Source organism: Triticum aestivum, chromosome 5A (assembly GCF_018294505.1).
Source record: "Triticum aestivum cultivar Chinese Spring chromosome 5A, IWGSC CS RefSeq v2.1, whole genome shotgun sequence".
NCBI classification, from domain to species: domain Eukaryota; kingdom Viridiplantae; phylum Streptophyta; class Magnoliopsida; order Poales; family Poaceae; genus Triticum; species Triticum aestivum.
This window is the reverse complement of record NC_057806.1, coordinates 428,007,649-428,030,992: the sequence shown is the minus strand read 5'-3', so window position 1 is coordinate 428,030,992 and position 23,344 is coordinate 428,007,649.

Here is a 23,344-nt window from a genome sequence, read left to right as displayed (position 1 = left end):
AAATACTTAGATAATTTTCTTCCAAATAGTTGAGCTTCGAGTCCATGTTGCGGAAGGGTAGCACGTGTCGGTTTGCAGCTGCGGAAGGACAACACGCTGTAGCTTCGAGTCCATGTTTCGTTGACGAACACCCAGATGTCAACCTGTGCGTGCTCTGGGATGATAGATACAGGACAGGGCAGTGCCGCAATGGGCACCAGCGTCTGAGACAAAGAGAAGCAGAGGAAGCAGAGCAAAGTGTAACTGACGAAACTGAAGATGTAGTCATCCAACAGAAGTCGGGAAAGGGACTGGCGCCATCGGTGCATCCCCACCAGCGCAGTACCCTTATCACCAGCCCGAGCAACATTTAGCTTCATCTCCAAGCTGGCATAACTCACAGGTAAGGTACATACATGCACATTCCAGGAGACAAATGCACTATTGTCAAATACAAACACGTTTTAAGAGATGAACAACAATTATTGAGTCCAAATGAATAGTCTGCAAATGGTTGGGAATTAAGGAGGTTTGCAATTACAAATGGTTGGGAACCTGCGATTGTATGAAGCACTCATACAACTTGGATGATACTGCACAGCTGCAGCAATCAGGGAGTGATAAATATTAAAACTAGGTTGAGCTACTCCGCAACTTCTTCGATCTCCTTGGTCCCGCTGCAGCTAGCAGTAGCACTATCATGGATGCTCTGATGAAGGAATCCCTCTTGTGGCCGCCATGGCAAGCTTGCCAGTGATAGTAGTACGATGGCCCTCCTTGATCCAGCGTAAGGGCCTATTGTCAGTGTCAAACACGATCATTGTTGCTGTCCTGCTCAAGTGCATGATGTGGTCGCCAATACAGGCTATCCTAGAGAATGACAGGCTATCCCAACCTAACCAATTTGTAGCCAATTTTTTGGTACCAAACCAAGCAGGGTGACCATCTCACAAGAGGTGTTCCATTGACGACAAAAATTAATGTTCATGAAACTTTTAAATCTGGATATTTTATGGGAGCCACGGGTGTTGTTGCTCGTAACATGAAGGAGGGATGTTGCTACTGTTAGCACATACTATCACTTAACGAATATCGTCGAAAAATCTGGAATAAATTCAGAAAAATGCAAACAGGCATGTCAAGTCTAGAACTTGAGCCCAAGCGAGTAGGTTCCACCACAAGGAACCTAGCTATCTAAGCTATGCTCAGTCCGCAGGTGCTCGTTAAACTTTGAGATGAATGAAACTTTCAACGTTTTCAAGTGGTGGCCATCTTAGCTGACATCAAGGAACTTAGCAAGAATTCTATTTGTTTTAACTTCAGCTTTGTACATACATGTGTCAATGGTGCCGCTGATTTCTGTGCAAAGTAGTCTGTGGATCATGGACAAAATGAGCGGAAACACAATGCACTCGGGATACTCCATAATTGCCTATAATCTGAAGTAATCCTACTGCTATGGAATGAGAATGCTCATTTAATTGCAAAAAAGGTAGAGTATCTCAGTGCCATTGAAAGTCTTCCTGTGCAAGACCCCATATTACGTTTCTAATTCAGTAGGAGCACGGTAAGAGTAGAAGATAACCACATCATGGTTCAGATGGATAGGCTTGAGGCGGGCCCAACTTTAAGAGTACAACTGTACAAGATAACCATATCACGGTTGGTACACGGCCATAGAGCCGGGTATGGAAGTAGCTCAATGGCACACCCTCACATGAGCTCTCGACGTAAAACATGCTCTCACACTCGCCATGATCAAGTGCTGACAATGTTACTGAATCATAAAAGTTGGTATGCATGATGTGCATCGAGATTGAGCACCTGGAGCTTTAAATGAGCGGAGTACCAGAAAAAGAAGATTTTGGACACTCTGGCCACGAAGAAATAGTAGCATTTGAAACTGGAAAGATTTACTTTGGATAGTAAACCCCCAAGGAAGGGATATAATCCAAACAAAGGAACTAGTGGATAGTTTGAATTTCAACGACTAGGGAGGGGAATGAAACACTTATCTTTCACAATCAATTCTTTTTTTATGTTTAGGACACGCGAAGTGAGAGCGAAGCTCGCTATGAGGAGAATAATCGGGAAGAGAGGTTTAAAAAAGAGGAACTGCCCTCTAGTAGGACTCCAGCCCGACCTCCAGAAAGCCTCATTCAACGTCCCACCAATAGAATAAGAGGGGTGTGGGAGCGGGGGCGAGCGTAGTCTTGGATCAAACAAACTATCGTCTATAACGTTGTGATGACACTTTGAGATAAGTTGACTGCGAAGCACGCCAATGACCGAGAGGCGTCGACGGATATTGTTGACGAGGCCATCGGGGAGTTATAGTGTGATGCTCTGTTGGCCACCACGTGGGATGGCAGTTACGGTTACTTGTGATTATCATGGAATGGAGATGAGAGGTTTGTTTTCTTTGGATTTGGGACTTAGACAGAATGCTTGAACTCAGTCAAAGACATCGTCGGTGCGACATGGTCTGCTAGACCGACTTAAAAGGCTATGTGGCGTAGGCTGAGGCACGAGGCCTATATGGATTCGAACCGTAGACCTTCTCGGTAAAAAAGATCAAACGGATTATTATCGAAATGATTCGAACTGTTTCAAAGACCCAACATGCATGTTTTTGCATTGGGCTCTTTCATAAACTGATTTAAAGATCAGTTACAGTTTTTCTTTACAGAAAGGTAATGAGATGGTTGCCTGTGTGTTGTGATTTTTTTTGTATTATGATCTATCTAGGAGCAATACCAAAGTGTTTCAAAGGAAGGTTACCGGTCTAAACATTGGAGAAAATAAAACTAATAAATTTCATACCAGACTATTATACATAATTAAAAAATTGTAACATACTCCAGTATTAAATCACACAATCTTAATGAACACAATTTTCTATAATTAACAACCACTGCTAACCAGATAACAATGTTGTTAGAAATAGTTGTAGTTTTCTTGTTACATGGTTCATCTGTATCCCTATAATTTTATTGTGCTAATTTAAACTATATGTTGTAACAAAAGTTCTCTACGAATTAAATTTTAATACTTACATAAATTATATAACATACACATATATATTTGTACATATGCGCATATGTTCATGTATATTATAATATCATTAAATATCATGACAGAAATTTTGAAAGCGTATACTTTAACAACTATCTTAATAGTAGTTTCTAGTGTATTATTAGTTAAGATATTTATAGGAAGCTCTAGAGTATGACAAATGTAAGTTGATAACATGCGCATGTTTTGTACTTGTTTTTAAAATAGCATCATTATTGTAATCAAGGTTTTCATCTTGTTATGCATGTGCATTATTCTTCGTGAGCACATCTATTTTAGGCATATCAAATATGCTAAATCTAGATTAATTTATCTCTAATCCAAGTGCCTAGATTATCCAACCTAGAATTATATTTTGTCATATCATCTAATCAAGAAAGAGATCACATTTGCATCACATGTTTATCAATCATGATAAATCCCACGTGACACCAAAGAGTTTGACTTGTAAATCTATTAACCCCTTTATCAAGACCATTGCACATATTACGTTCTAGCTAAATCCTAGTTATTTCACAAAATTAATTTTCTGTACCAAGATCACCATCAATTTTACTTCAGATTTGGACCACAACTAGATATTACAATACTATACACTAAGGCATTGTACAATGCAAGGTACTTAGTAAAATAAACCAAGTTTTTCCTAATCAAGTGTCCACCCTCGACAAAATAAGCACTGGTGCTTAAAAATAGGTTTATTTATCTAAGCACCTTGCACTGTACAAGGCCTAATACACCTTTATGTTCATCTTGTTATGTAACCATTTGTACTTTTGCTAATTTTCTTTAATTTTCAAGTAAAGGTGCCATGTGCAAAGCCTTTCAACAACATTTTCCTAAAATGATCCAATTTTTTTTTGCTACATGCAACATAGTACAATGCGTTGTTCTTCTCAAATTTAGGAATTTTTCTGAATTAAGCTATATGCAAGTACTAATGAATTTCTAGGTATTTATTGTTGATAATCCAAATTTGAACTACATGTATCTTAAAAAAATGTCTAGGAATGGAAACTTATACCATGTTGAAGTACTTATGTACCAATATAGCCCCTATTCATAAAATATATGCAAATATCAAACAATTACTTGGGAAAATACGAACATTTGCTTGCATGTTAATGGTTTTCTATTTTTTAAATTTAAAGAAAATTAAAAATATGAAAATTGACATGGGGTCATGTTATAACCTCATACCATGTGGCTAAAATTTCATAAAAGTTGGAATATACATGTTTTGTAACTGAAGCATCTCCCAGAAATATTCATAGCATTTAAAAACTAAGTACAAGGTTTTGGTGAGGATATTTGATGTTGGGCAAGCCGTGTAGGTGGCCCGATCTTCAGACTGGAGTGGGATTTGAGGAGGATTCATGCAGAACACAGAGCAAATCCACATGAAAACACACTGCTACAGAATCAAACATCACTGCCCAACCAATTTGTATCATCAAATATGAGTTTTTGGCCTATCAATGTCTCGGGGTCAATGAGGACATGTTTATTAGTTACCGGTTGAAAATCGGTCAGCTTATTTTTTTTCAGTTGAGACTTGGGATTGAACATGGGCCCATGGCTTTTTTTAGTACTCCCTCCGTTTGAAAAAGTTTGTCTCTCAAATGGATGTATGTAGCATCAAGTTAATGCTAGATACATTCATTTGAGAAACAAGTTTGGGACAAGTTTTTTTGGAGGGAGTAAAACTTATTACATGCCCATGGATTATTTTTGAAAAATAAAGGCCTAATACATATGTTTCTGAAAACTTACGATGTACTTCTAAAATTTGGCAAATATCGTACAATGATGTAGGAGTTTTAGTTGTCTAAATTTGCCATGATGACAAACTTCATGGCTACTCTTTTCTTTGGGTGGAAGTGCTGGCAAAAATAGTTTGTCGTGCTTGGCAAATCTGGGGTTTCTTGGAAGGCAACTTAGGTTCATTACAACATAGCTAATTTTTTATTTCTTAAGTTATGGCAAAACTTAGTTTCTCATGCATGGCATTTTTTACAAACAATTGCCATGGCAAGTTTTACAGGCAATTGCCATGATGTGTATTTTTAGAGTATAATGGCACATACCGTGTCCGCATCATTTAAATTTTCATACACGTTTGTGATGCTCTGTTTTATCAACATCCATGGCAAGTAGTTGTTCAACGTCTAAATAGTTACCATGCCAAAACTAAAGATCTTTTTTGTCAATCCACCTTAAATTTTCTCATACATTTATAAGTCATGTCACAACAAACTTTCTATAGTCACTTCTATGAAGGCATCTTAATTTATATTCGCTCTATGTTCAATTTGTTTGGGAACGTAGCATGCAACTTAAAAAAAATTCCTATGCTCACGCAAGATCTATCTAGGAGATGCATAGCAAAGAGAGGGGGAGAGTGTGTCCACGTACCCTCGTAGACCGAAAGCAGAAGTGTTTGACAATGTGGTTGATGTAGTCGAACTTCTTCTCGTTCCGACCAATCAAGCACCGAACGTACGACACCTCCGAGTTCTGCACACGTTCAACTCGATGACGTCCCTCGAACTCTTGATCTAGCAAAGTGTTGAGGGATAGTTTCATCAATACGGCGGCGTGGTGACGGTGATGATGAAGTGATCCGCGCAGGGCATCGACTAAGCACTACGACAATATGACCGGAGGCGTAAACTGTGGAGGGGGGCCGCAGCACACGGCTAGGAATCAATGTTGTGTGTTCTAGCGGTGCCCCCCACATATATATAGGTGGGAGAGGGAGATGGGCTGCAAGGGCACCCTGATACGTCTCCAACGTATCAATAATTTTTTATTGTTCCATGCTGTTATATTATCAATCTTGGATGTTTTATAATCATTTTATGTCATTTTATATCACTGTTTGGTACTAACCTATTGACATAGTGCCAAGTGCCAGTTGCTGTTTTTTTGCATATTTTTTACATCGCAGAAAATCAATACCAAACGAAGTCCAAATGCAACGAAACTTTACGGAGATTTTTTATGGACCAGAAGACACCTAATGGGCCAAGGCAGCGCCTAGGAGTGCTCCGAGGAGAGCACAACCCACCAGGGCACGCCAGGAGGCCCAGGCGCGCCCTGGTGGGTTGTTCCCACCTTGGGTGCCCCTCGGACCACCTCTTTGCTCTATAAATACCCCAACATTCCAGAAACCCTAGGGGAGTCGACGAAAATCAATTCCAGCCGTCGTAGAGTCCAGAACCACCAGATCCAATCTAGACACCATCACAGAGGGGTTCACCACTTCCTTTGGTGCCTCTATGATGATGCATGAGTAGTTCTTTGTAGACCTTCGGGTCTGTATTTACTAGCTAGATGACTTCTTCTCTCTTGTTTGATTCTCAGTATAATGGTCTCTTGGAGATCCATATGATGTAACTCTTTTGTAGTGTGTTTGTTGGGATCGAATGAACTTTGAGTTTATGATCAGATCTATCTTTTTTATATCCATGAAATTTATTTGAGTTTCTTTGATCTCTTATATGCATGATTGCTTATAGCCTCGTATTTCTTCTCCGATATTTAGGTTTTGTTTGGCCAACTTGATCTATTTATCTTGCAATTTATTTTATTTGGCGTTCGATCTATCAATATTTACAACTTTCTCCTATCCACGAGCCAATTTCTGGCGCCGTTATCCGAAAGGGATTGACAACCCCTTTTACACGTCAGGTTGCGAGTATTTGTTATTTGTGTGCAGGTGTTGTTTTCGTTGTGTTGCTTGGTTCTCCTACTGGTTCGATAACCTTGTTTTCATATTTGAGGGAAATATCTACCCCTGCTGTGTTGCATCATCCCTTCCTCTTTGGGGAAATACCGACGTAGCTTCAAGCGACATCACGCCCCAAGTAGGAGTAATCCTTCTTGGGCGCCTCCTCCAAGTCGGCCTCCCCCCTTCCATATCCATCGGAGGGGGGAGGAAAGAGAGGCGGGAGGGGAAGGAAAGGGAAGGCCGAATCCTCCCATGTCCTTCTCCCTTCCCTTCCTTTCCTTCTCCTCCTATTCGGCCTATAGGGGGCGCACCAACCCCTTTTGGGGCTGGTATGTCCATCTCTTGGCCCATTAGGCCCATATAGCTTGCCGGGGGTTGCCCGGAACCCCTTCCGGTGACCCGATACGTACCCAGTACCCCTGGAACCCTTCAGGTGTCCAAATACTATCGTCCTATATATGAATCTTTACCTCTCGACCATTTTGAGACTCCTCGTCATGTCCGTGATCTCATCTGGGACTCTGAACAACATTCGGTCATCAAATCACATAACTCATATAATACAAAATCGTCATCGAACATTAAGCGTGCGGACCCTACGGGTTCGAGAACTATGTAGACATGACCGAGACACCTCTTCGGTCAACAACCAATAGCGGAACCTGGATGCTCATATTGGTTCCCACATATTCTACGAAGATCTTTATTGGTCGTACCGTAATGACAACATACATTATTCCCTTTGTCATCGGTATGTTACTTACCCGAGATTCGATCATCGGTATCTTCATACCTAGTTCAATCTCGTTACCGGCAAGTCTCTTTACTCGTTCTATAATGCATCATCCCGCAACTAACTCATTAGTCACTTTGCTTGCAAGGCTTATCATGATGTGCATTACCGAGAGGGCCCAGAGATACTTCTCCGATACTCGGAGTGACAAATCCTAATCTCGATCTATGCCAACCTAACAAACACCTTCGGAGATACCTGTAGAGCATCTTTAAAATCATCTAGTTACGTTGTGACGTTTGGTAGAACAGAAGGTATTCCTCCGGTATCCGGAAGTTGCATAATCTCATAGTCAAAGGAATATGTATATGACATGAAGAAAGCAATAGCAATAAAACTTAACAATCATAATGTTAAGCTAACGGACGGGTCTTATCCATCACATCATTCTCCTAATGATGTGATCCCATTAATCAAATGACAACACATGTCCATGGTTAGGAAACTTAACCATCTTTGATTAACGAGCTAGTCTAGTAGAGGCTTACTAGGGACACGGTGTTTTGTCTATGTATCCACACATGTATCAAGTTTCCGTTTAATACAATTCTAGCCTGAATAATAAACATTTATCATGATATAAGGAAATATAAAATAACAACTTTATTTTTTGACAGAAAGACTGTAAGGGAACCCCCTACAGTATAATTGGTGCAACAAACCCAAATTGCAAGTACCATGCCTTGAACCCGGGTGGGTGGGAAGGCATCAGCCCCTTCACACCACTAGGCTATGCCTTAGTCTGCAAAGAACAACTTTATTATTGCCTCTAGGGCATATTTCCTTCAGTCTCCCACTTGCACTAGAGTCAATAATTTAGTTCACATCGCCATGTGATTTAACACCAATAGTTCACATCGTCATGTGATTAACACCCATAGTTCACATTGCCATGTGACCAACACCCAAAGGGTTTACTAGAGTCAATAATCTAGTTCACATTGCCATGTGATTAACACCCAAAGAGTACTAAGGTGTGATCATGTTTTGCCTGCGAGAGAAGTTTACTCAACAGGTCTGTCACATTCAGATCCATATGTATTTTGCAAATTTATATGTCTACAATGCTCTGCATGGAGCTACTCTAGCTAATTGCTCCCACCTTCAATATGTATCCAGATCGAGACTCAGAGTCATCTAGATCGGTGTCAAAGCTTGCATCGACGTAACTCTTTATCACCTCCATAACCGATAAACATTTCCTTAGTCCTCTTTAGGTACCTAATGATAATTTTGACCGCTGTCCAGTGATCTACTCCTAGATCATTATTGTACCCCCTTGCCAAACTCATGGAAAGGTATACAATAGGTCTGGTACACAGCATGGCATACTTTATAGAACCTATCGCTGAGGCATAGGGAATGACTTTCATTCTCTCTCTATCTTCTGCTGCGGTCGGGTTTTGAGTCTTACTCAACTTCACACCTTGCAACACAGACAACAACCCTTTCTTTGACTGATCTATTTTGAACTTCTTCAAAAAAACTGCCAAGGTATGTACTTTGTGAAAGTCCTATTAAGCGTCTCGATCTATCCCTATAGATCTTGATGCCCAATATTGAAGTAGCCTCACTGAGGTCTTTCATTGAAATTTTTTTATTCAAGTATCATTTTATGCTATCCAGAAATTCTATATCATTTCCAATCAGCAATATGTCATCCACATATAATATCGTAAATGCCACAGAGCTCCCACTCACTTTCTTGTAAATACAGGCTTCACCATAAGTCTGTATAAAACCATATGCTTTGATCACCTCATCAAAGCGTATATTCCAACTCCGATATGCTTGCACCAATCCATAGATGGATCGCTAGAGTTTGCACACATTGTTAGCACCTTTAGGATCGACAAACCTTCTGGTTGCATCATATACAACTCTACTTTAAGAAATCCATTAAGGAATGTAGTTTTGACATCCATTTTCCAGATTTCATAAAATGCGGCAATTGCTAACATGATTCAGACAGACTTAAGCATCGCTATGAGTGACAAAATCTCATCATAGTCAACACCTTGAACTTGTCGAAAAACCTTTTGCGACAAGTCGAGCTTTGTAGATAGTAACACTACCATCAGCGTATGTCTTCCTCTTGAAGATCCATTTATTCTCAATGGCTTGCTGATACGTCTATAACGTATCTATAATTTTTGATTGTTCCATGCTGTTATATTATCAATATTGGATGTTAATCATTTATATCATTTTTTGGTACTAACCTATTGACATAGTGCCAAGTGCCAGTTGCTGTTTTTTCCATGTTTTTACATCATAGAAAATCAATATCAAACGGAGTCCAAATGCCACGAAACTTTATGGAGAATTTTTATGGGCCAAAAGGAACACAACGGGCCCTGGCTGCGCCAGCGGGGGTGCCCTGAGGGAGGCACAACCTACTAGGGCGCGCTAGGAGGCCCAGGCGCGCCCTGGTGGGTTGTGCCTAGCTCGGGTGCCCCCGGACCGCCTCTTTGCTCTATAAATAGCCAAATATTCCCAAAACCCTAGGGGAGTCGACGAAATATTGATCCAGCCACCGCAGAGTCCAGAACCACTAGATCCAATCTAGACACCATCTCGGATGGGGTTCACCACCTCCATTGGTGCCTCTCCGATGATGTGTGAGTAGTTCTTTGTAGACCTTCGAGTCCGTAGTTATTAGCTAGATGGCTTCATCTCTCTCTTGATTCTCAATACAATGGTCTCTTGGAGATCCATATGATGTAACTCTTTTGCGGTATGTTTGTTGGGATCGATGAACTTTGAGTTTATGATTAGATCTATGTTTTTATATCCATGGAAGTATTTGAGTTTCTTTGATCTCTTTTATGCATGATCTCTTATAGCCTCGTATTTCTTCTCCGATATTTGGGTTTTGTTTTGCCAAATTGATCTATTTATCTTGCAATGGGAAGAGGTGCTTTGTAGTGGGTTCGATCTTGCGGAGCTTGATCCCAGTGACAGAAAGGGAACCGATACGTATGTATCGTTGCTACTAAGGATAAAACGATGGGGTCTATCTCTACATAGATAGATCTTGTCTACATCATGTCATTTTTCTTATTGCATTACTCCGTTTCTCCATGAACTTAATACAATAAATGCATGCTGGATAGCGGTCGACGTGTGGAGTAATAGTAGCAGATGCAGACATGAGTTAGTCTACTAATCTTGGACGTGATGCCTATATAATGATCATTGCCTCGATATCGTCATGAGTATTTTAAATTCTATCAATTGCCCAACATTAATTTGTTCACCCACCGCTTTGCTATTTTTCTCGAGAGAAGCCACTAGTGAAACCTACGGCCACCGGGTCTCTTTCTCATATTATTTGCCTTTGCGATCTACTTTTATTTACATTTATTTTCAGATCTATTAATCCAAAAATCCAAAAATACTTTGCTGCACTTTATTTTATTTGCGATCTATTTATCCAATCTATTACGACCTTTTTACCTTCACGCACCAATTTCTGGCACCGTTACCCGAAAGGGATTGACAACCCCTTTAACACGTCGGGTTGCAAGGATTTGTTATCTATGTGCAGGGGCTGTTTATGTTGTGTTGCTTGGTTTTCCTACTGGTTCGATAACCTTGGTTTCATATCTGAGGGACCTACCGCCGCTGTGCTACATCATCCATTCCTCTTTGGGGAAGTACCGACATAGCTTCAAGAGACATCAAAAGGAATTTCTGGCGCCGTTGCCGGGGAGGATCTTCAACATATACCAGGTTCCTAATCACAATCTCATCTCCTCGCAATTTACATTATTTGCCATTTGCCTCTCGTCTTCCTCTCCCCCACTTCACAAAATTTTGCTGTTTTATTCGCCCCTCTTTTTCGTTCGCCTTTTTCTTGCCGGATCTGTTTTTGAGTGCAATCTCATTGTGTGGTCATCATGACTTAAGAGAACACCAAGTTATGTGATTTTTCAAATGCCAACAACAATGATTTTATCGGCACTCCGCTTGCTCCTCCCGCCACTAGTGCGGGGACTTGTGATATTAATACTGCTTTGCTGAATCTTGTTATGAAAGACCAATTTTCCAGTACTCCTAATGAGGATGTCGTGTCCCATCTTAATACTTTCATGGAATTATGCGATATGCAAAAGAAAAAAGAAGTGGACAATGATGTGATCAAGATGAAATTATTTCCATTTTCTTTGCGTGATTCTGCAAAAAACTGGTTCTCTTCTTTGCCGCGTAATAGTATCGATTCTTGGAATAAGTGAAAAGATGCCTTTATCACTAAGTATTTTCCGCCCGCAATAATTATTTCCCTTAGAACCCAGATCATGAATTTCAAGCAACTTGAACATGAGCATGTTGCACAATCTTAGGAAAGGATGAAAATGATGCTAAGGAATTGCCCAACTCAAGGGTTAAATCTTTGGATGATCATACAAAACTTTTATGCGGGGTTGAATTTTGTTTCTCGTAATCTTTTAGATCCTGCCGCGGGTGGTACTTTTATGGAAATTAATTTGGTTGAAGCCACCAAATTTCTTGATAATATTATGGCAAATTATTCACAATGGCATACTGAAAGAGCTCCTACAAGTAAAAAAGTTATTTCAGTTGAAGAAATATCTTCTTTGAGTGAAAAAGTTGATGCTCTTGTGAAATTGTTTGCTAGTAGAAGTGCTCCTATTGAATTAAATGATATGCCTTTGTCTACTTTGAGTGAGCAAAATAGTGATGCCATAGATGTGAATTTTATCTATCAAAATAATTTCAACAACAATGCTTGTAGAGGTACTTTTAATCCTAGGCCTTTCCCTAGTAATTCCTCTAATAATTACGGTAATTCCTATGGAAATCAATCTTATAATAATAATAGGAACACCTCTAATCTTGAGAACAATATTAAAGAATTATCAATACACAAAAAGTTTTTAACACTTCCATAGAAAAAAGTTGAGTAAGATTGATGATTTGTCTAGAAGTGTTGATAAAATTGCTCATGATGTGGAAAATCTCAAGATGGAAAATTTTTGTGCCTGAAGTAGATGAATCAACTAAAGATCTTTATGTTTCTATGGATGAAAGTAAGAAAAGAACCGCTATGCTTAGAGCTAAAAGAGAATTTTTAGAAAAAATGTTTTCTAGTGATTTCTTTCGCAAAAGTGATGAAGATCTTAAAATGATTGGTGTTTCTTCTATTGATTCCTTGGTTAGTAAAGTTAATATTGAGAAAATGGGACTGGAGAAGAGTCAACTTTAGGTACAAGGCATCCCAATATTTCGAAGGGTGAAAATTTTTGTTGAGAAAATTGATAAAAGTGGGTTTGAAGAGGTCAAAACTTTAGCTAGTGATGTACTGATACATCTCCAACATATATATAATTTTTGATTGTTCCATGCTGTTATATTATCAATATTGCATGTTTTATAATCATTTTATAGTCATTTTATATCATTTTTTGGTACTAACCTATTGACATAGTGCCAAGTACCAGTTGCTATTTTTTCCATGTTTTTTACATCGCAGAAAATCAATATCAAACGGAGTCCAAATGCCACGAAACTTTACGGAGAATTTTTATGGGCCAAAAGGAACACAACGGGCCCTGGCTGCGCCTGGGGGGTGCCCCGAGGGAGGCACAACCCACCAGGGCGCGCCAGGAGGCCCAGGCGCGCCCTGGTGGGTTGTGCCCACCTCGGGTGCACCACAGACCGCCTCTTTGCTCTATAAATACCCCGATATTCCCAAAACCCTAGGGGAGTCGACAAAATATTGATCCAGCGGCTGCAGAGTCTAGAACCACCAGATCAAATCTAGACACCATCTCATATAGTGAAACCTACGGCCCTCGGGTCTCTTTCTCATATTATTTGCCTTGGCGATCTACTTATATTTGCATTTATTTTCAGATCTATTAATCCAAAAATCCAAAAATACTTTGATGCACTTTATTTTATTTGTGATCTATTTATCCAATCTATTACAACCTTTTTATCGTCACGCACCAATTTCTGGCACCATTACCCGAAAGGGATTGATAACTCCTTTAACACATCGGGTTGCGACGATTTGTTATCTGTGTGCAGGGGTTGTTTACATTATGTTGCTTGGTTCTCCTACTGGTTCGACAACCTTGCTTTGATATCTGAGGGAAATACCCACCGCCGGTGTGCTGCATCATCCCTTCCTCTTTGGGGAAATACGGACATAGCTTCAAGCGACATCACTTGCCGATCATCGGGCAAGTCCATCAAAGTCCACACTTTGTTCTCATACATGGATCATATCTCAGATTTCATGGCCTCAAGCCATTTGTCGGAGTCTGGGCTCATCATAGCTTCTTCATAGTTCGTAGGTTCACCATGGTCTAATAACATGACCTCTAGGACATGATTACCATACCACTCTGGTGTGGAACGTGCTCTGCTCGAGCTACGAGGTCCAGTAGTAACTTGATCCGAAGTTTCATGATCATCATCATTAGGTTCCTCTCTTGTTGGTGTAGGCATCACGGGAACGGATTTCACTGATGTGCTACTTTCCAATTCGAGAGAAGGTACAGTTACCTCATCAAGTTTTACTTTCCTCCCACTCACTTCTTTCGAGAGAAACTCCTTCTCTAGAAATGATCCATTCTTAACAACAAAGATCTTGCCTTTGGATCAGTGGTAGAAGGTGTACCCAACAGTTTCTTTTGGGTATCCTATAAAGACGCACTTCTCCGATTTGGGTTCGAGCTTATCATGCTGAAACGACAGCTTAGGTTTCTTGCCAAACCACAGTTCATACGGTGTCATCTCAATGGATTTAGACGGTGCCCTATTTAATGTGAATGCAGTTGTCTCTAATGCATAACCCCAAAATGATAGTGGTAAATTGGAAAGAGACATCATATATCACACCATATCTAATAAAGTACGGTTATGACGTTCGAACACACCATTACGCTGTAGTGTTCCAGGTGGCGTGAGTTGTGAAACTATTCCACATTGCTTTAAATGAAGGCCAAACTCGTAACTCAAATATTCACCTCCACGATCAGATAGTAGAAACTTTATTTTCTTGTTACGAAGATTCTCCACTTCACTCTGAAATTCTTTGAACTTTTCAAATGTTTCAGACTTGTGTTTCATGAAGTAGATATACCCATGTCTACTCAAATCATCTGTGAAGGTCAGAAAATAACGATACCTGCCGCATGCCCCAACACTCCTCGGACCGCATACATTGGTATGTATTATTTCCAATAACTCATTGGCTCACTCCATTGTTCCGGAAAATGGAGTTTTAGTCATGTTGCCCATGAGGCATGGTTCGCAAGTATCAACTAATTCATAATCAAGTGATTCCAAAAGCCCATCTGCATGGAGTTTCTTCATGCGCTTTACACCAATATGACCTAAATGGCAGTGCCACAAGTATGTTGCATTATCATTATCAACTTTGCATCTTTTGGCATCAATATTATGAATATGTGTATTACTATGATTGAGATTCAATCAACCATTTAGATTGGGTGTATGACCATAGAAGGTTTTATTCATGTAAATAGAACAACAATTAGTCTATGATTTAAATGAATAACCGTATTGCAATAAACATGATCCAATCATATTCATGCTCAACGCAAACACCAAATAACATTTATTTAGGTTCAACACTAATCCCGAAGGTAGAGGGAGTATGCGATGATGATCTTATCAACCTTGGAATCTCTTCCAACACACATTGTCACTTTGCCCTCAACTAGTCTCTGTTCATTTTGTAATTCCTATTTCGAGTTACTAACTTAGCAGCTGAACTTGTATCAAATACCTAGGGGCTACTAGGAACACTAGTAAGGTACACATCAATAATCTGTATATCAAATATACCTTTGTTCACTTTGCCATCCTTCTTATCCGCCAAATGTTTGGGGCAGTTCCACTTCCAGTGATCATTTCCTTTGAAGTAGAAGCACCCAGTTTCAGGCTTAGGTCTAGCTTTGGGATTCTTCACGGGAGTGGCAACTTGCTTGTCATTCTTCTTGAAGTTCCCTTTCTTTTCCTTTGCCCTTTACCTTGAAACTAGTGGTTTTTGTTAACCATCAACACTTGATGTTTTTTCTTGATTTCTACCTTCACCGATTTCAACATCGCGAAGAGCTCGGGAATCATTTTCATCATCCCTTGCATATTATAGTTCATCACGAAGTTCTAGTAGCTTGGTTATAGTGACTAGAGAACTCAGTCAATCACTATCTTATCTGGAAGATTAACTCCCACTTGATTCAAGTGATTGTAGTACCCAGACATTCTGAGCACATGCTCACTAGCTGAGCTATTCTCCTCCATCTTGTAGGCAAAGTACTTTTCAGAGCTTTCATACCTCCCGACACGGGCATGAGTCTGAAATACCAATTTTAGCTCTTGGAACATCTCATATGTTTTGTGGCGTTTCAAAAACGTTTTGTAGCCTCGATTCTAAGTCGTAAAGCATGGCGTGATGCGGCTTGAAGCTACATCGGTATTTCCCAAATGAGGAAGGGATGATGCAACACAACAATGGTAGGTATTTCCCTCAGATGTGAAATCGAGGTTATAAAAAAAGTAGGAGAACCAAGCAATGCTACCTCTTGAGCACTGCGTTGGTTTTCCCTGAACAGGAATGGATGATGTAGCAAGTAGTGTAAGTATTTCCCTCAGTTTTTGAGAACCAAGGTATCAATCCAGTAGGAGGCTACGCGCGAATCCCTCGTACCTGCACAAAACAAATAAATCCTCGCAACCAACACAATAAGGGGTTGTCAATCCCTACACGGCCACTTACGAGAGTGAGATCTGATAGATATGAGAATATAATATTTTTGGTATTTTTATGATAAAGATTCAAAGTAAAATAAAAGCAAAGCAGAAAGCAAAATAAATAACTAAGTATTGGAAGATTAATATGATGAAGATAGACCCGGGGGCCATATGTTTCACTAGTGGCTTCTCTCAAGAGCATAAGTATTCTACGGTGGGTGAACAAATTACTGTTGAGCAATTGACAGAATTGAGCATAGTTATGAGAATATCTAGGTATGATCATGTATATAGGCATCACGTCTGAGACAAGTAGACCGACTCCTGCCTGCATCTACTACTATTACTCCACTCATCGACCGCTATCCAGCATGCATCTAGAGTATTAAGTTAATGAAAACAGAGTAACGCCTTAAGCAAGATGACATGATGTAGAGGGATAAACTCATGCAATATGATGAAAACCCCATCTTGTTATCCTCGATGGCAACAATACAATACGTGCCTTGGTGCCCCTACTGTCACTGGGAAAGGACACCGCAAGATTGAACCCAAAGCTAAGCACTTCTCCCATTGCAAGAAAGATCAATCTAGTAGGCCAAACCAAACTGATAATTCGAAGAGACTTGCAAAGATAACCAATCATACATAAAAGAATTCAGAGAAGATTCAAATACTGTTCATAGATAGCCTTGTTCATAAACCCACAATTCATCGGTCTCAACAAACACACCGCAACAAGAAGATTACATCGAATAGTTCTCCACAAGAGAGGGGGAGAACATTGTATTGAGATCCAAAAAGAGAGAAGAAGCCATCTACCTAATAACTATGGACCCATAGGTCTGAGGTAAACTACTCACACTTCATCGAAGGGGCTATGGTGATGATGTAGAAGCCCTCCGTGATCGATGCCCCCTCCTGCGGAGCTCCGAAACAGGCCCCAAGATGGGATCTCGTGGATATAGAAAGTTGCGGCGGTGGAATTAGGGTTTTGGCTCCGTATCTGATCGTTTGGGGGTATGTAGGTATATATAGGAGGAAGGAGTATGTCGGTGGAGCAACAGGGGGGCCACGAGGGTGGAGGGCGCGCCTTGGGGGGGTAGGCGCGCCCCCTACCTCGTGGCCTTCTCTTTTGTTTTTTGACGTAGGGTCCAAGTCTCCCGGGTCTTGTTCGTTAAGAAAATCACGTTCCCGAAGGTTTCATTCCGTTTGGACTCAGTTTGATATTCCTTTTCTTCGAAACCCTAAAATAGGCAAAAGACAGTAATTCTGGGCTGGGCCTCTGGTTAGTAGGTTAGTCCCGAAAATAATATAAAAGTGGATAATAAAGCCCAATAATGCCCAAAATAGTAGATAATATAGCATGGAGCAATCAAAAATTATAGATACGTTGGAGACGTATCAAGCATCCCCAAGCTTAATTCCTGCTCATCCTCGAGTAGGTAAATGATACAAATAGAATTTTTTATGCGGAGTGCTACTTGGCATAATTTTAATGTAATCCTTCTTAATTGTGGTATGAATATTCAGATCCGAAAGATTCAAGACAAAAGTTCATATTGACATAAAAATAATAATACTTCGAGCATACTAACTAAGCAATTATGTTTTCTCAAAATAACATGGCCAAAGAAAGTTCATTCCTACAAAATCATATAGTTTAGTCATGCTCCATTTTCGTCACACAAGAATGCTCTCATCATGCACAACCACGATGACAAGCCAAGCAATTGTTTCATACTTTAGTAATCTCAAACCTATAAACTTTCACGCAATACATGAGCGGGAGCCATGGATATAGCACTATGGGTGGAATAGAATATGATGAGGGGGTTATGTAGAGAAGACAAAACGGGAGAAAGTCTCGCATCAACGAGGCTAATCAATGGGCTATGGAGATGCCCATCGATTGATGTTAATGCAAGGAGTAGGGATTGCCATGCAACAGATGCACTAGAGCTATAAATGTATGAAAGCTCAACAAAAGAAACTAAGTGGGTGTGCATCCAACTTGCTTTCTCACAAAGACCTAGGGCACTTGAGGAGGCCCATTGTTGGAATATACAAGCCAAGTTCTATAATGAAATATTCCCACTAGTATATGTAAGTGACAAGACAAAAGACTCTCTATCATGAAGATTATGGTGCTACTTTGAAGCAAAAGTGTGGAAAAAGGATAGTAGCATTGTCCCTTCTTTTTATATTATTTTTATTTTTTATTTGGCCTTTCCTTTTTTTGGCCTTTCCCCTTTTTTATTTGGGATAATGCTCTATGAATGATGATCATCACACTTCTATTTATTTACAACTCAATGATTACAACTCGATACTTAGAACGAGATATGACTCTATATGAATGCCTCCGGCGGTGTACCGGGATATGTAATGAACCAAGAGTGACATGTATGAAAGAATTATGAACGGTGGCTTTGCCACAAATACTATGTCAACTACATGATCATGCTAAGCAATATGACAATGATGAATGTGTCATGATGAACGGAATGGTGGAAAGTTGCATGGCAATATATCTCGGAATGGCTATGGAAATGCCATAATAGGTAGGTATGGTGGCTGTTTTGAGGAAGATATAAGGCGGTTTATGTGTGAAAGAGTGTATCATATCACGGGGTTTGGATGCACCGGAGAAGTTTGCACCAACTCTCAATGTGAGAAAGGGCAATGCACGGTACCGAAGAGGCTAGCAATGATGGAAGGGTGAGAGTGCGTATAATCCATGGACTCAACATTAGTCATAAAGAACTCACATACTTATTGCAAAAATCTACAAGTCATCAAAAACCTCGGCACTACGCGCATGCTCCTATGGGATAGATTGGTAGGAAAACACCATCGCTCGTCCCCGATGCCACTCATAAGGAAGACAATCAAATAACACCTCATGTTTCAAATTTGTTACACAATGTTTACCATACATGCATGCTACGGGACTTGAAAACTTCAACACAAGCATTTATCAAATTCACAACTACTCAACTAGCACGACTTTGATATTATTACCTCCATATCTCAAAACAATCATCAAGCATCAAACTTCTCTTAGTATTCAAAACACTCATAAGGAAAAAAAATATTCATCTTGAACACCTAGCATATTAGGCTTATTTAAGCAAATTACCATGCCATTTAAGACTCTCAAAATAATCTAAGTGAAGCATGAGAGATCAATAGTTTTTATAAAACAAATCCACCACCATGCTCTAAAAGATATAAGTGAAGTACTAGAGCAAAACTATATAACTCAAAAGATATAAGCGAAGCACATAGAGTATTCTAACAAATTTCAAATCATGTATGGCTCCCTCAAAAGATGTGTACAGCAAGGATGACTGTGGTAAACTAACAAATAAAGACTCAAATAATACAAGACGCTCCAAGCAAAACACATATCATGTGGTGAATAAAAATATAGCTCCAAGTAAAGTTACCGATATAAGTAGACGAAAAGAGGGGATGCCTTCCGGGGCATCCCCAAGCTTTGGCTTTTAGGTGTCTTAGATTATCTTGGGGGTGCCATGGGCATCCCCAAGCTTAGGATCTTGCCACTCCTTGTTCCATAATCCATCATATCTTTACCCAAAACTTGAAAACTTCACAACACAAAACTCAAAGTAGAAAATCTCGTGAGCTCCGTTAGCGAAAGAAAACAAAAGAGCACTTCAAGGTACTGTAATGAACTCATTCTTTATTTATATTGGTGTTAAACCTACTGTATTCCAACTTATCTATGGTTAATAAACTATTTTACTAGCCATAGATTCATCAAAATAAGCAAACAACACACGAAAAACAGAATCTGTCAAAAACAGAACAGTCTCTAGTAATATGTCGCTAGCGCAAGATCTGGAACCCAAAAAATTCTAAAATAAATTTATGGACGTGAGGAATTTATCTATTAATCATCTGAAAAAATAATTAACTAAATAGCACTTTCCAAATAAAAATGGCAGCAGTTCTCGTGAGAGCTAAAGTTTCTGTTTTTTACAGCAAGATTAACAAGACTTTCCCCAAGTCTTCCCAACGGTTCTACTTGGCACAGACACTAATTAAACACAAAAAACACAATCTAAACAGAGGCTAAATAAATTATTTATTACTAAACAGGAGCAAAAATCAAGGAATAAAAATAAAATTGGGTTGCCTCCCAACAAGCGCTATCTTTAACGCCCCTAGCTAGGCATAACAAGCAAGGATAGATCTAGGTATTGCCATCTTTGGTTTTCAACTTTTTAGCGGAATCAAGCTCGAATCTGGGAGGTTCTTTACATTTCCCTTCATATTCTGAATTTTTTAGATCTAACGAATCCAACCACTTATTGCACGGGGTAATCAACATATTCATGCGGTGGAGATTCCCGCTAACACTTTTAAGAGGTTCAAGAGACTTTTGTAAAATCTTGGTTACTTCGCAAATTTTCTTAAAAACTTGCGTTTCCTCTTGGGTATGATGAGTCCCCTTTTGTTGAGGTAGAGTTCCTACTATACCTTCTATAATTTCATGCTCAATACTGGGATCAAGTTCAATAAAATCGCCTTTGGCAACGCAATCCAAAAGTTGTCTATGAGACATATTTAATCCAACATAGAAGTTGGGAAGCAAAATACTAAAATTCACCTCTAGGGTACAATTATGATAAGATTCCATCATTCTAAACCAAGCATCTTTTAAATTTTCTCCTTGCCTTTGTTTGAAGTGAAGAACCTCAAATTCAGGAGACAAAGGAGCAGATAAGGGACTAGCCATAACGACAGGCAAACGGGAAAGAGGCGAACGGAAAAAGAGAGCGAGGATAGAGAGAGAGAGAGGGCGAATAAAATGGCAAGGGTGAAGTGGGGGAGAGGAAAACGAGAGGCAAATGGCAAATAATGTAATGCGGGAGATAGGGATTGTGATGGGTACTTGGTATATTGACTTTTGCATAGACTCCCCGGCAACGGCGCCAGAAATCCTTCTTGCTACCTCTTGAGCACTGCGTTGGTTTTCCCCGAAGAGGAAGGGATGATGCAGCAAGTAGCGTAAGTATTTATCTCAGTTTTTGAGAACCAAGTATCAATCCAGTACGAGGCTACGCGCGAGTCCCTCGTACCTGCACAAAACAAATAAATCCTCGCAACCAACGCGATAAGGGGTTGTCAATCCCTACACGGCCACTTACGAGAGTGAGATCTGATAGATATGATAAGATAATATTTTTGGTATTTTTATGATAAAGATGCAAAGTAAAATAAAAGCAAAGTAGAAAGCAAAAGAAATAACTAAGTATTGGAAGATTAATATGATGAAGATAGACCCGGGGGCCATAGGTTTCACTAGTGGCTTCTCTCAAGAGCATAAGTATTCTACGGTGGGTGAACAAATTACTGTTGAGCATAGTTATGAGAATATCTAGGTATGATCATGTATATAGGCATCACATACGAGACGAGTAGACCGACTCCTGCCTGCATCTACTACTATTACTCCAATCATCGACCGCTATCCAACATGCATCTAGAGTATTAAGTTAATGAAAAGAGAGTAACGCCTTAAGTAAGATGACATGATGTAGAGGGATAAACTCATACAATATGATGAAAACCCCATCTTGTTATCCTCGATGGCAACAATACAATACATGCCTTGCTGCCCCTACTGTCACTGGGAAAGGACACCGCAAGATTGAACCCAAAGCTAAGCACTTCTCCCATTGCAAGAAAGATCAATCTAGTAGGCCAAACCAAACTGATAATTCGAAGAGACTTGCAAAGATAACAAATCATACATAAAAGAATCCAGAGAAGATTCAAATATTGTTCATAGATAGACTTGATCATAAACCCCCAATTCATCGGTCTCAACAAACACACCGCAAAAAGAAGATTACATCGAATAGTTCTCCACAAGAGAGGGGGAGAACATTGTATTGAGATCCAAAAAGAGAGAAGAAGCCATCTAGCTAATAACTATGTGTTGGAAATATGCCCTAGAGGCAATAATAAATTAGTTATTATTATATTTCCTTGTTCATGATAATCGTTTATTATCCATGCTAGAATTGTATTGATAGGAAACTCAGATACATGTGTGGATACATAGACAACACCATGTCCCTAGTAAGCCTCTAGTTGACTAGCTCGTTGATCAATAGATGGTTATGGTTTCCTAACCATGGACATTGGATATCATTGATAACGGGATCACATCATTAGGAGAATGATGTGATGGACAAAGACCCAATCCTAAGCCTAGCACAAGATCATGTAGTTCGTATGCTAAAGCTTTTCTAATGTCAAGTATCATTTCCTTAGACCATGAGATTGTGCAACTCCCGGATACCGTAGGAGTGCTTTGGGTGTGCCAAACGTCACAACGTAACTGGGTGGCTATAAAGGTACACTACAGGTATCTCCGAAAGTGTCTGTTGGGTTGGCACGAATCGAGACTGGGATTTGTCACTCCATGTAAATGGAGAGGTATCTCTGGGCCCACTCGATAGGACATCATCATAATGTGCACAATGTGATCAAAGGAGTTGATCACGGGATGATGTGTTACGGAACGAGTAAAGAGACTTGCCGGTAACGAGATTGAACAAGGTATCAGGATACCGACAATCGAATCTCGGGCAAGTATTGTACCGATAGACAAAGGGAATTGTATACGGGATTGATTAAGTCCTTGACATCGTGGTTCATATGATGAGATCATCGTGGAACATGTGGGAGCCAACATGGGTATCCAGATCCCGCTGTTGGTTATTGACCGGAGAGTCATCTCGGTCATGTCTGCATGTCTCCCGAACCTATAGGGTCTACACACTTAAGATTCGGTGACGCTAGGGTTATAGAGATATTAGTATGTGGTAACCCGAAAGTTGTTCGGAGTCCCGGATGAGATCCTGGACGTTACGAGGAGTTCCGGAATGGTTCGGAGGTAAAGAATTATATATAGGAAGTGCTATTTCGGCCATCGGGACAAGTTTCGGGGTCACCGGTATTGTACCGGG